This window comes from Dromiciops gliroides, chromosome 2 (assembly GCF_019393635.1).
Source record: "Dromiciops gliroides isolate mDroGli1 chromosome 2, mDroGli1.pri, whole genome shotgun sequence".
NCBI classification, from domain to species: Eukaryota; Metazoa; Chordata; class Mammalia; order Microbiotheria; family Microbiotheriidae; genus Dromiciops; species Dromiciops gliroides.
In genome coordinates this window covers 687,751,612-687,763,625 of record NC_057862.1, presented here as the reverse complement: position 1 = coordinate 687,763,625, position 12,014 = coordinate 687,751,612, and positions in this window count along the sequence as shown.

The window sequence follows — 12,014 nt, the reverse complement described above, 5'->3', positions numbered from 1 at the left end:
GAATAGAACAAATTATAAAGTGATACAGAATCAATTTAATGTCTTCAGCACATAGTAGACAATAAATTCTGTTTGTTCCTCTCATTTCTTTCTTTCTTTTTTTTTGTGGGCCAATGGGGGTTAAGTGACTTGCCCAAGGTCACACAGCTAGTAAGTGTCAAGTGTATGAGGCCAGATTTGAACTCAGGTATGCCTGAATCCAGGGACGGTGCTTTATCCACTGCGCCACCTTGCTGCCCCATTCCTCTCATTTCAATGGTCCAGACTACCTCACTTCCTTGCCTCATGGACACCTCAATAGTCTGCTATTAGTGCTCTGACTAAGATTGAGCCTTTGGTGGCTAGGATTAGAGTGTCCATCTTGATGTATGTCTAAGCAACCAGCAAGTGTCTAGAGCAAGGGATTGTGTGTCTGTGTCAGCAAAGTACATTCATCTTGCTATTGCCCACTAGCATCAGACTTCCCAGGGCTGTCATCCTTGTGTGGCCATGTCAGCCTTTGGAAACAACTCTCACCCCTTTTGCCCTATCCAATAATCAGATTTCATATAGTCCACATGCAGCAAGTCTTTATCCACTCTCTTTGAAAATTATGCAAGTGTCTATGCATGTTATCTGTCAGTGAGTTAGGGAGATGACTACTGTAAGCATGTAAAGACTTCCCCTGGCAGATGAAGCATGTCCTATGGAGCACCTAGAGCTTAATTAGACATTAATGACTCCAAGGTCATCCCCTGAATCCCAGTCTATTGCCAGTTATCTTGACTTTTTTTTTTTTTTTGCCACTGGACTTCCATGATTCTGGAAGGGAGTGTTGGACTGACAATTTCTTCAACTCTGTCTTACTTCAATCCAATTCACATGTGAGTGAAGACATCACCCCATGTTGTCATTGGTCCTCTTCCAAAGTGAAGGATGAGCAATTACATACATGCATGCTTGCATACATGTACACATCCATACACATGTGTATCACAATATATTATATACACAAACAGGCATGTGTATTTTATGTGTCCATATATGTGTATGCACATATACATATAGCATAAACAAAAATATGTGTATATGTGCCTGCACATGTGCATACTTTGTGTGGACATATATCAACATATTCATCAACATTTCCAGAAGGACTTGAACTGGGGCTTTTCTGTTTCTGAGGCCAGCCCTGCTGCTCTAGGAATTGTCTTATGGCATTATTTGGAGGTATGAGGACAGATGGTGTGGGGAGCTCCAGAAGTCACAGCCTTCCTTTCCTCCACCATCTTCTTGAGATCTATATCAAAAGTAGATCTGGGATGCTCTGTCTCCTCACCTCAGCTTCTGGCTTCCTTCAAGACTCAGTTCAAACATCCCCTTCTACATGTGGAGTCTCTCCTAACTCCCCTCTCCCAATTGCCAGCACCCTTTCCCTCTCAAATCACCTTGTAACTGCCTCATATTTGTTTATATTTGTTCTCTATATTTATTCTGTATATACCTCCCCTGTCTTGTTATGAGAGAAAACATGGAGTAAAGGGAGAGAGTTGACCTTGAAGTAGGGAAGCCTTAGATTTGACTCTTCCTATGAAACACATTGTCTTTGTGACCCCATGCAAGGAACTTCTCTCAGTAGGTAGCTAAGGCAACAATAGGCATCAGAATTGTAATTGGATCGCTAACTTGACTTGCTGATATTTTTAATAGTATGGTAAAACCAAGTGACAAATGAGGCCTGACAGCATTTGCAACAATCAATATTCACAAGTCCCCACCTGTCCAGTGAAACATAAATCTCACATTATCTCACATTATCTTTCTAATTATGCAGCCGTTGCCTAAATTTTAGAATATCATTTAATTTAATCAATCAATAAATGAACAAAATTTATTTACATTGTCATGTATATTTTTCCATTGTTCTGTTTACTTCTGCTTTTTGGTGGCAGAACTTAGAATCAGGAAGGCCTAAGTTCAAAACCAGCCTCATACAATTATTATCTGTGTAACCCTGAGTAAGTTTCATCATCTCTGTCTGTCTTATGAGCCTCTACTGCAAAATGGAGATTATAATTGCATCTGATTCACAGGATTGCTATAAATATAAAAGTGATAAAAATACTAAATCCTCAGCACAATGCCTGGCTCATAGCAGGTATCTAATAAAGGCTTGTTTACTTTCCCCTCCTCCCTTATCCTTTAACACTGAATCAGTTGATATAAGTCTCCCAAGGTTTCCCTGATTTTTCCATATTCCTTTTTTTCTTTTTTAAATTTTCAAAAACCGTATTTTTTGTAACATTTAAAATTTTAAACTTTCCTCCTTTCTCTCTCCCCATGAAGCACTAGAGAAGGCCACCATTTCACACACACACACACACACACACACACACACACACACAACATTTGTGTGTATGGAACTAAGAACACTTCTATTTATCAGTTCTTTCTCTGAAAGTGGATAGTATGTACCTTAATGGTTCTTTTCTATTTGATTTGAGTTTCTTATAATACTTAGAATAAATTAGTTGTTCTTTGAATAATATTGCTGTTACTGTATACAATGGTTCTGCTCATTTCAGTCTTTATCATCTCATACATGATTTACGTTTGTTCTAAAATCATGCAGCTCATCATTTTTTACAGCACAATAGTATTCTATCACAATCATGTACAGTGATTTCTTCAGCCTTTCCCTAATTGATGGATATCCTCTCAATTTCTAGAACTTTGTCACACCGAAGAAATGCTATAAATATTTTATAACATATAGGTCCTTTCCCTTTTTCTCTGATCACCCTGGGAAACAGCACTTACAATGGTATTGCTAGGTCAAAGGATATAGGTAGTTGTATAACTCTTCAGGTATTATTGAGGATTGCTCTCAAAAAGGGTTAAATCAGTTCATAATTCCAGCAATAGTATATTAGTATCCTGATTTTTCCACATCACCTACAAAAATTTTTCCCTTTCTCATCATTTTAGTTAATCTGAAGGGTGTGAGATATGTCAAAGTTGTTTTCATTTGTATTTCTTTAATCAATAATGTTTCAGAGCATTTTGTCATAGGACTATATATATAGTTTTAATTTCTTCATTGAAACACTTTTCTTCATATCCTTTGACCATCAATTGGGAAAATGACTCATATTCTTGAAATTTGACAAAGTTCTTTAAATATTTAAGATATGAGACTTTGATCCAAGAAACTATATAATTTTCCTCAAATTTTCTTCTTTCTTTCTAATCTTGGGTAAATTGCTTTAATTTGTACAAAAAACTTTTTTTTTAATTTAATGTACTCAAAATTATCCTGTTTATATCTCACAATGCTCTTTATCTCTTGTTTATTCATAATTCTTCTATTCCTATGTCTGATAGGTAGTATGTTCCATGCTCTTCTAGTTTTCTTATGATAGTTCCCTTCATATTTAAGTCATATATACATTTTGTATCTATACCTACAAATATACCTATATCTATATGCGTAGATCTCTCTCTATGTGTATACACAAACACACACACACACATATATATATATATGTATATATATGTATGTATATATATTTGTAAATGGCATAAGATACTGGTCTATACACAATTTTTGCCAGTCTGATCTCCAGGTTTCCCAACAATTTTTAAGCAAATAGTGAATATTTAGCTCAAAAGTTTAAATCTTTACATTTGATGAGCAAAAGGTTACTATAATCATTTACTCCTGTGTATCGTATGTCTACTTTATTCCATTTCATATTCTTTGTTTCTTAGAATGCTGTAGCATTTCTTTACATTCATGTGGAACAATTCATTTAGCCATTTACACTGGATGAGCTAAATTTTGGTTCTGCTCTTAAAATATATTAAAATAATTCTTTAATGCCAATTATAGGGTCTTTGATTAATGGATGAATTAAATAAAGGTGTGTTGGAGTAGATTAGTGATTAAATGATATAAGGAAAGAGTTCTTCAAAAAAGAATTGCAAACTATTAACAACTATATGAAAAAATGCTCTAAATCACTAATAGTAAGAAAATTCAAATTAAAAAATAATATCCTATGAATTGATAAAAATGACAAGATGACAATAGTTAATAATGGAGGGGTCATGGGAAGATAGGCACAGTAGTGCACCCTTGATAGACCTGGGGATCAGAAAAATGATTTTTCAAAGTAGTTTGGAAATATACTAATAAAATGAATAAAATGTCCACATTCTTTGACATAGAAATTCCATAAATTTATTTTAGTCCTGAAAAAGCCTTTTAAAAAGAATAAAGTCTCCAGATACCCTAACTTATTTTATAGCCCTTTTTGTGATAACAAATCATTTAAAAAATAATGTAGATGATTTTCAATGGGGAATCGTTAAACAAAATGTGGAATATTAATTTGACGGAAAATTTATGTACGGTAAGAGAAGATATATGCTATGAACACAGAGAAGCATGGAAAGATCTATATGAACTGATACAGCATGAAGTAAGGAGAGCTATCAATATAATATACACAGTAATTATTGTAATATATATGTAAAACTCAGTACACAAGAGTAGCCCAGAACCTAATACATAGAAAATAGTTGGCAAATATTTTTCCATTAATTTAATAAACGTATGTATATGTTTATGGTTAATTTTCTCAATAGTCTTTTGATGTTAAAAATCATGCATGTAAAACATTATTATGAGGAGTGTATTTGATTGTTCAGACTTCCGAAAAAGTCTATGACAAGCAATAACATTTAAGAACCCTATTATAGAATTGCGGAGTTTGTGTTAGAAGAAACTGTGTTGAAGTCTTCTCTCATGTGACAACGGACTGTTCCCTCATCTTTTCAGGCCTGTGCAATTAAAAAATATAATTTAGAGACAATCTGTCAGATTTCATTAATGGTGGAAGCTTCTATGACTAGAGTTCCTTAGGTATAGAATTCCCAAGAAAATCATAGGGTCACCCACTCCTTTCCAAATAGAAACATACTGAAACAGAACATGGTTACTTCTTTGGTTTAAAGTACTCCCATTGCAGAATATCCTTTAGCAGTGAAGATCACCAGTTTATCTGTAACTTATTGCCTTAGGGTTTTCCGGGGCACTGAAAGTCTTGTCATTTTGCTTATCTAATATTTTGACAGAGGTAGGATTAGATCAGGGTCTTCCTGATCTGAGGTCAGATGTCTATTTTTGCCCTGAATCCAACTTAACCTGTCTTTGTGAGATGACATATTTTACTGGACCCAGAATGTGCAGGAGGCTCTGAATGTGCCAAGGATGAAGCACCCCTTGAACTGACCCCAATCAGGGCTCCCTGTTTGTCTTTGGGGGATAAGACAGGTACCAGTCAGACTGCACCAGGCTGAGAAAACAATTGGACAGATTGGGTACTTTGTAGATAAATTGCCCATCCTATCTCCATAGTCTAGTTATTGTTGTTTGCCTACAGTCTCACAGATAGTGTCAAGTGTCTGAGGTTGGATTTTGAACTCAGGTCCTTCTGAACCCAGGGCTGGTGCTTTATCTACTGTCCCGGCTAGCTGCCCCCATTTGCCCTATATTCTTGAAGAGGATTATGACACTGGGGAGGGGGGCGGATCATGACTTGCACTGAATTCCATTTAAGTTAGGGATGTCTGTGCAAGTTCACCAACCTCACTCTCTCCTCCAGAGCTATCTGGTCCACTGGTAATCTATGTATCAGGACAACTGGAGATGGACCCGGATGTTTAAGGCACTTGGGGTTAAGTTACTTGCCCAGGGTCACACAGGCAAGTATTTGAGGTGAGATTTGAACTCAGTTCCTCCCAACTTCAGTGCCAGTGCACCACCTAGCTGTGCCTCCTAGCTGCACTTCATAGTCTAGCAATTCTTGTCTTATTTTTACACTATTCCTTCACTATTCACCCTCTCCTGTTATGCCCATTCCAGGTATCCTCTCCTCCCTTTATCCTGCTATTATAAAAATGAAAATTTCTTTATGGACAGGGAATTATTTGCTCTGGCATGGCATTCCACATGCATATTCTCTTCTCTTGTAATAAACCTAGTTTTCTTGTAAGTATTTTTAAGGTGTGATTTCCTGTTGACACTATCCATTATGCTTCCTTCACATGCATCAATACATGTGAATATTTATACATGTAGACATCTTCCTTACTTCCTTCTTTCTTCTCTTCCTTCCTTAGTATCTGTCATTTCCTCCTTTCTGTCTCTGTGTCTTTCTTTCTCTCTGTCTCTGATTCTGTCTCTCTTTGTCTCTGTGTCCTTTTTTTTGTTCTTTCCCTTCTTTCTTTCCTTCTTTTTCATGTATCATTTGGGATAGACATGTTTAAAACTTTATATTTTAGGAAAATCCAAATGACATGGTTATAAATGTGAAAGAATCATATCAGGGACCAAAAGTGAGTTCCCCATTCCCAGAGTCAGGAGAGGATTCCCAAGGTAGCAATGAGATCTGTCTGCCTTCCATCTCCTTTCCTTCTCTTCTCCTCCCCCATCTTACCCCTATTGTCTTTAACTCCCTTCCTTTGACTAACTAATCTCTGATCATCCTCTGTATACACAAGGGATGGGGTAAGGGACTTGTATGAGGGAGGAGGGGAAAGCACAACAACATTCTATGCATTGGCAAAATGTGTGCAATGTGTAATACCTGTGCATCTCTCACCTCCTGGAAAGGAGAGGGGAAAAGAGTTAGCACAATTATATAATCCTCAGAGGCCAAGATACGTGTGGCAGAAGACACACTTTCTGAGAATATTCTGTTACTGTAGCCTTGTTCCCTAAGGAAACACATTTAGTCTCAAAACAGTCAGGACAAGATATTTGTAGCATAATCCTCCATATTTGACAATATTTCAATTGCCTCAAGCATCGTCTCTGTAAAAACTAATCTTGTTTGAGAAAACTCAGACATCTTACCTCGGTCACTGTCACATGAGATATAAAGGTAAACTGAGGCACAAAAAGAATCATATCAGCTTAGAATACATTCTCAACAGTGCTCTTGATTAAACTGTCAAATTAAATTTTCTTGGATTTTGATTCATTGAGGGAATTTAGATCCAAAGAATGTGGATAAAATTCAAGAAATATAGAGGCAAAATCAATTTTATTGGGCATGGCAAATTCTTTTTGCCATTTGTCTTTTGTAGTACCATTATTGCATTAGATACAAATGGTTTTCTTAATTTCACTTGATCCATATCTCCAGAAAAAATATGAATCACAGCTTCCAAAAGAATTATGCACTAAGTCTGTAGCAAAGATAGTTGATCAACACTTTTGCAAGCACAGTGTATTTACCTCCAGTAGTTACTTGCTCTGTAATTTATCAGTTTGATGAACTTCAGTTACTGTATAAAAGAGAAAAAAGTAATATATGGTCCAACTTTTCAGGCCACAAAATGTGGAATAGAAAAGTTTCAATGCATAATAAGTCAATCTGAGTTTAGCAGTGTGGCTTCATATTTTTATATACTCTTGATCTTGCACATGAACAGTCTTAACACAATGCCTTTAATTATAATAATACTGAGAAACGGAATTGTGTACTATAAATGACCACATAAAAGAATTTCCCAAATTGCTAAGAAAAGAAAAGGAAAAAAGCATATTGAACAAAAACAAAAACACCTGAATTTTTACCTTTTATCCCATAAATTACAGAAAGGCTGATATACTAAGCACTAAGGCACTGTTAATGGAACAACAGTTGATTTTCATTAGTGAATTGGCAAAACCATTCTAGAAAGCAGTTTGGAATTCTGAAAATAAAGTGACTAATTTGTCCACATGTTTTTGACCAGGGATTCCACTGCTGGGCTTTTATCCCAAGGAAGCCATCAAATTAAAAATAATGTTGCATATATTCCACTAGATTCATAACAGAAATTCTGCCTCATTTTGTTTCTGTGTCAGCAAAGAATTTTAAACAAATTAAGTTTCAATGACTGGGAAAAGATTAAATAAATCATGGCAACAATGAATATTCTGTTCTGATAAATGATGAACATAATTATCTCTTTCTATCTACCTATCTAGAGAGAATTGAAAAACTTATATGAACTGATGCAATGTAAAGTAAGTAAAGACGTGAACACAATATACAGAATCACTACAACAACATAAGTGGAAAGATGATCAATCATAGCATAATCTAAACTTAATGAGCTTTAGCATTTGGTTGTAATCAGCAAGCTTGACACTAGGGAATACAGACCTTTCCAATCCTCCTCTGACCCACCCTTTTGCAGAGACAGGCTTTCATAGGTTTGGAACATTGCCTATGAAATCAGATTTATTGCATGTTGTTATTGGTACTATGTATTTCTTTTTGCTCTTAAAATCTTTATTATATAGGATGCTTCTTTTGGAGGGGAAAAGGGAAGGACAAAGGGGAAATGTAAGTCATAAAAGCATACATGTATCAATCAAAATTATTTTTAACAATGCCAAAAATTCCTATTTCATTCCTTTTTAACCCATTCCAACTCAAGGAAAATGAAAAAAAGGAAGAAAAATGTGTTCTTCAAATCCTTTTCCCATTTTCCCTTAAGGAGTTTAAAATATATTTAGAGGAAATTGACACTTGTATAAATAAATATCATGAAAATTGCTTCATAGATTAACAGATCCAAATGACTCATCATCAGCTGTGAGTTTCTCTGTACATTAAACAGGATGGTTCTCATGAAGCAGATATAGTTTGTTGCCAAGATCATACTTCCCTTGTTCCCAGCTTAGTAGAGTTTATCAGTTTGCACTAGGTCCTCATGGACTTAGAAAATGCAGGATCCTTTTTATTACATTAGGAGATAATAAAATAGAATTTCATGATAGTTGCAGAAAGAGGTCTAAACAAAGGGCCTAAAGGCTGCTAGAGGATTGAGTGCTGAGCCTGGAGTTAGAAGAACTGAGTTCATATACAAAGTAAGATACCTATTTTGTGTCCCTGCAAAATTCACTTAAAGCTCTGTTTCTCTCCTTTTCCTCAGTTGTAAAGTGAGAAGAAGAGTACCTAACTTGCAGTGTTCTTGTGACAATCACATGAAATTGTCTGTTTGCATATAAATCGCTTAGCCCAGTGCCTGGCACATATTAAGTGCTGTATGAAGAGATATAAAGCCATATGAGGATTCAGAAAAGACTCCTTGAAGCTGGTGGCACATGATGGAACATGATAAGATCAGTATCCCAATAGTCAGTAGTTGGACAGTAGTCCATTTCACACAAAGAAAACCAAAAGTAAAATATGGAGATTGGAAATGGAGAATATTTATGAATAAGCAGTCCATTTTGGATAGAATATAGTACATTTATAAGGGGTAACTATCTAAGACTCTAGTGGTACATTTGGAACTAGCTTATAGAGGGGAACAAATAATGGGCAAAAGAGATTGTAATATATTTGTAAAAAAGAACAATAAATGTCTTTTTAATAGCTGTGGACCAGGAGTTGAGCTGAATATTATGAGGTAGATGACTTTGGCTTCAATATGAATGATGGAAGAGAACAGAGGTAAGATAGCCATGGAGAAGTCTATTGCAATCACAAAAAGAAAGGTTGTGCATCATGGAATCATTGGATGTTGGTGCTTGATTACAGCCTAGGTATTATCTAACCTAACTCCCTCCAGGAAATAGCTCTGGCAAGAAGGCACCTATTCATTACCGTAAGAGAATTGATTATATATTTTTTAAATAAAACTGAACACATTAAGGATGTTTTTGGTTTGTTTTTACCCTTGCATTTAATTAATCAATCATTTAACATCTATTAAGTGTTTCTTATGTGACTGACACTGGGATAAGTATTGAAGATATAAGAAAAGTTAAAACAACCACCACCACAAATATTTCCTTTCCTCAATGAGGTCACATTTTACTGGAAGAAACATTTTTGAAATAACTAAGTACTATAAAATATATACATTCTAAATAGAATATAATTTCAGAGATAAGACATTAGAAATGCCAGAGAATGGAGGGAATGGGAGAGAAGACCTTTTGAACGTCATATTTTTATTTTTCTTGGTGAAGCAATTGGGGTTAAATGACTTGCCCAGGATCACACAGCTAGTAAGTGTCAAGTGTCTGAGGCCATATTTGAACTCAGGGCCTCCTGAATCTAGGGCCAGTGCTCTATCCACTGCACCACCTAGATGCCCCTGAAGGTTATATTTAAGCTGAGAATTTAGGAAGCTAGAAAACCAGAGAAGCACTGGGGACAGGGAGGACACATACATTCCACTGGGAATGAGGCATCCTGGTCAAGCAAAAGTGCGCAGTCAAGTGTAGCTATATTATAGAGACTGGCTACCTATGTGGCATGGGTACTGATGCTGGGATTCCTAAAATGGGTAGGGTTAGACTAAATGACTTTTAAATTTGTTTGAAAATTTTAAGCATCCATTAACCAAATCTGGCCTCATTTCCTTGTTTTGATAGGATTGCTAAAGTCATAAGTGTGAGAATGCCAAAGAAGTGTTTAGGCTGGATTTTAGCAAAGTATGCAATCGATTATCTTACATTACTATTGTGAAGATGGAGAAGTGTAGACTAAATGATCACACTTTTGAATGTCTTTGGGACCGGTTCAATGGTGAAATTAAAAAAGAAACAGTGTTAATTAAGGGGTCAGTGTCAACATGAGAAGTATGCTCCAGTCGAAGGACTTAGGAATCTGTGGTTGGCCCAGTACTGGTTAACATGTTGGAGAGAGGCAGAGAAAAGTTCAACAAATATGCAAAGGGTCCAAGACTGGAAGGCATAGCTAATGTAATGGATGAGAGAGACAGAATCTTGACAGGTCCTAATAACAGGAAAGAGTATGAGCTGAATCTAAGTTGAAATCCAAAAAAAATCTTAGGAATAAATATAAAGTCTTATACCTTGCTTCAAAAACAAAAGCTTCTGCAGAGATATAGAATGGGGGAGGTATGGTTATATAATGACTAACCTGGAAAATAAGTTAAAGGTTTTATTGAACTCTATACTCAATATGAATATATGCATGATCTGAAAGGGGAAAAATAGTTGGTGGAATCTTGGGCAGCATTAAGGGAATGCCACATTCCAAAAAGAAGGAGGTGATAGCCTTTCTCTGCTCAGACCTAGATAGAACAAATCTATATTGTATTTAGTTGTAGGTATCACGGTTTTTAAAAAAGTATTACTAAATTGGGTAGCATCCAACAAATGGCAAGCAGAAGGGTTGGACCTTGATTCTATGTCATGTGACAGTTTGTTGAGGAATATTCTGTGCTTATCCTGGAGAAGAGAAGATGCATATTGGCGTAATATCCCTCTTCAAGTAATTGGGGATCCCTTGTGTGGAGGAATGATTCCTTATGTTCCCCTCTGTCTCCTAGGCAGAGCCAGGGGTAATGAATGTCAGTTTCAGAGGCCAGTTGAGGCTGGATATCAGTGAAGAAATAAACCCACTGAGAAAGCTTTCTAACAATTTGAGACACTGGAGAAGTACTGCATATCCTGCTGCTTCTTCATCATAAAACAGAGGGTAGAGGGTGAATTGCTGAGGGTTTTATAGAGGGGATGTATTTCAGATCTGGATAAGAGTAGATGGCCTCTAAAATCCCTTCCAATTCTGAAATCCAGTGATTCTACCATGTGTTCATCAGTGAGACAATGCTGAAATTTAAAAGGCAAAAACATGTTACTGTATTTACTAAGTATGCTATTACATTTAAAGGTTTCTTTTAAACAGTAAGATTGAAAAGATGCTATTTTAGGGAGCTCTGCAGGAGTACTTAAATGTTTTCATTTTAAAAATACAGCTGCTAAACCAGAATACACAGAAATGCTATTATCTTTCTAATTGTTCTTGAAAGCTAAATATTTTTCCCCCTGAGAGAGGCTTAAAAAAAATTCACAATAACAATAGAAAAGAATTTAATTAAGAATGCAATTAATCCTCCATTAAACTGCTACTAGAAAACCTCACCATGGTGTGGCAGCCACTCTGTCTTCTCAGGCTGTATGAACTGAGCAAAGTCATGTCAGGGAGCTAGGA